Source organism: Tupaia chinensis, unplaced genomic scaffold (genome assembly GCF_000334495.1).
Source record: "Tupaia chinensis unplaced genomic scaffold, TupChi_1.0 Scaffold000186_1, whole genome shotgun sequence".
Taxonomy (NCBI): domain Eukaryota; kingdom Metazoa; phylum Chordata; class Mammalia; order Scandentia; family Tupaiidae; genus Tupaia; species Tupaia belangeri.
In genome coordinates this window covers 91371-94918 of record NW_006159661.1, presented here as the reverse complement: position 1 = coordinate 94918, position 3548 = coordinate 91371, and the positions used below count along the sequence as shown (strand labels likewise).

Below are 3548 nucleotides of genomic sequence, written 5' to 3'. Positions count from 1 at the left end.
AAGTCAGAGGGTTTGGGAAGCCAGTGACCCAAAACACTCATAGGTGCAGACAAACCCTGGCAAACTTAAAACACAACCTAAGAAAAGCCTTATGTCTCTGGTTAGAGACTGGTAAAGGGGAACCCCTAGCAAGACATAAACATTTTAGACAGTAACCACTCTTCTTTTTTTTTTTTTTTTTTAAGAGATTTTTTTCTATAGGGCGCGTGTGCTCACCAGAGAGAGACATAGAGACAGAAAGTGAGAAATCACCCCCCAGGGGGGATGGCCACGCTACAATCCCTTCTCCTCCATTCTCGTCTCGGGATCTTGGGCACGCATGCACACGCGCCTGGCGTGAGTTTAAGCCACCGGGTCCGGGCCGCGAACCACTGTCAACTCCATGGGAGTCCAGCGACATAGCCATTACGCTAACTGCTGGTCCCAGTAACCACTCTTCTTTTTTTTTTTTTTTTGAAGAGATTTTTTGCTATAGGGCGCGTGTGCTCACCAGAGAGAGACATAGAGACAGAAAGTGAGAAATCACCCCCCAGGGGGGATGGCCACGCTACAATCCCTTCTCCTCCATTCTCGTCTCGGGATCTTGGGCACGCATGCACACGCGCCTGGCGTGAGTTTAAGCCACCGGGTCCGGGCCGCGAACCACTGTCAACTCCATGGGAGTCCAGCGACATAGCCATTACGCTAACTGCTGGTCCCAGTAACCACTCTTCTTTTTTTTTTTTTTTTGAAGAGATTTTTTGCTATAGGGCGCGTGTGCTCACCAGAGAGAGACATAGAGACAGAAAGTGAGAAATCACCCCCCAGGGGGGATGGCCACGCTACAATCCCTTCTCCTCCATTCTCGTCTCGGGATCTTGGGCACGCATGCACACGCGCCTGGCGTGAGTTTAAGCCACCGGGTCCGGGCCGCGAACCACTGTCAACTCCATGGGAGTCCAGCGACATAGCCATTACGCTAACTGCTGGTCCCAGTAACCACTCTTCTTCAGCTAAATATCCCCCAAAAAATTATGTCCCCACCACTATCCATTCCTGTGACGGTCACATGGGGAACCTAGTCTTCCACCGCAGTGAGGCTATAATAGGGACCCCATCACTCCTACTGGGGTGGTGCCAGAGCAGTCCAAGTAAGAACTTGGACTTTCATCCCAGCTGGTAACAAGGCCCCCTGCTCTGTGGTCTCAGTAGAGACTGTGTGGGCAGTCTGGACTTTATTCCCCATCATTTGGCAGTAATGGGGAACACCTCCTCCTCCCCCCTGGGTTGTGTTAGAGGAGGCCTAGTGGGGAGTCAAGACTTTGGTCATTATCCATTGATGATGACCCCCCCCCCATTGTTGGGATAGTGAGGATCACACGGAACTGGAACACCCAACCCTGCCCAGCAGTAACAAAGAACCTCACCTTAAGTGTCAATGGAGGCCAAGTGGAAAACCCAGACTTCAACCTTTACCTGACCATAAAGAGGTAGCAGCCAACCCTTTCTCCTCTGGAGATTGCCAGTTAAGCTAGAGCGTTTAGATGAGATCCAGAATCTCATAATACCCCAAAATATCCATGTTTCAATTGAAAATCCCTTGTCCATACCAACAGCCAAGAGCTCTCCACCTGAATGTAAAACACAATTAATAGATACTAATACCAAAATGACAGAGATGTCAGAAAAATCCGACAATGGTTTTAAAGCAGTCATGATAAAATGCCTTGATGAGCAAGTGTGTTTGAACCACATGAAAAATTAGAAAGCCTCAGCAAAGAAATAGATGATATAAAGAAGAAACAAATGGAATATCTGAAACTGAAAAATACAATAATTAAAAGTGGGTGGGCTGAGAGGAAAAGTGAGAGGGAGATGGACATTGAGAAAATGAGGAGAAAGGAGAGAAAATGGCACCCCCAGAATACAGTTCTTATAGCCAAGCTGCAGCCCAGCAGGGCTACACTACCCAGTCCACTCAAGGATATGCACAGTCCCTTGAGGCTTATGGGCAATGAAGCTACAGAACCTGTGGACAGCCCACTGATGTCAGCTCTACCCAGGCTCACTGTAACCTATGGGCAAACCGTCTATGCAACTTCGTATGGACAGCCTCCTACTGATTATACACTTCGACTGTCCCCCAGGCATACAGCCAGCCTGTTCAAGGGTATGGCACTGGTGTTTATGATACCACTGCTGCTACAGTCACTACCAGCCAGGCCCCCTGTGCAGCTCAGTCTGCATATGGCACCCAGCCTGCTTACCCAACAGTCTGCAGCCACCATACCTGCAAGACCAAGGATGGTAACAAGCCTGCTGAGACTAGTCAATCTCAATCTAGCACAGGGGGTTACAATCAGCCCAGCCTAGGACATGGACAGAGTAAGTACAGTTATCCTCAGGTACCTGGGAGCTCCCTAGCAGCCAGTCAGAGCACCTCCATCCTATCCTCCTACCAGCTATTCCTCTCCACAGCTGACTAGTTATGATCAGAGCAGTTACTCTCAGCAAAATATCTATGGGCGACTGAGCACCTATGGACAGCAGAGTGGCTAAGGTCAACAAAGCAGTTATGGGCAGCGCCCTCCCACTAGTTACTCCCCCAAAACTGGATCCTACAGCCAGGCTCCATGTCAATATAGCCAACAGAGCAGCAGCTATGAGCAGCAGAGTTCATTCTGACAGGATCACCCCAGTTGCATGGGTGTTTATGGGCAGGAGTCTGGAGGATTTTCCAGACCAGGAGAGAACCAGAGCATGAGTGGCTCTGATAACCAGGGCAGGGGAAGAGGGAGATCTGATCCTGGAGGCATGAGTAAAGGTGGGCAGGGAGGAGGATGTGGTAGAACGGGGGCAAGAACAAACCTTTTCTCCTTTTACCTAATTTTGTTTCATCCATAGGATTTTCAGTGGAAAGAAGGGACTGAAAGACATAAGAAATTTATTTCTACATTTCCATGGACAATCTTTTGAGCTCAAGCCATCTTCTAAAACATGGAAGTGACATCTTTGTGGCATATATTAAGCAGCAGTTCACTTTTTTTCCTGCCAATATATTTCATTGGGGTGTAAAGAATAAAGAATGGTTTTGAAAGTAGGGGGAAAAGGTGGGTGAGGTTAATAGTGGATGGAGAGAAAGAATCAGTGGACTGAACAGAGAAAGCATTCAATCTGGAGCCAGCCAGTGGCGTGGTGATTACGTTGGCTGGATTCTACATGGCCACCTGTGCAGTTCAAGTCCTGGATCTGGCATCTTGAGAAACACACTGGATGCATGTGTGTGCATGACCAAAATCCTGAAGAGAACGAGAAATGGAGGAGAAGGAATTGCAGTGTGATCATTTCCTTATTGCAGAGGGAGTGTGCTTTCTCACTTTCCCTCTCTCTGTCTCTACTTCTCTCTGTTGAGCAAATGTGTCTTCTGGCAAAATTAAAAAAAAAAGAAAGAAAGAAAACAATCTAAACAACAGAGAGAATACATACTGAAAAAACAGAGCTTCGGAGATCTATATTACTATAACAAAAGTCCATTTGTGTCTTCAGAGTCCTAGAAGTTGAAGGGAAAG

General features: G+C 47.7%; 1 pseudogene; it reads left to right on the top strand.

Moving 5' to 3' along the window:
• The first annotated feature begins 1889 nt into the window (after positions 1–1889).
• Positions 1890–3201, top strand: LOC102478714 (RNA-binding protein EWS pseudogene; annotated as a pseudogene).
• Positions 3202–3548: the final 347 nt, after the last annotated feature.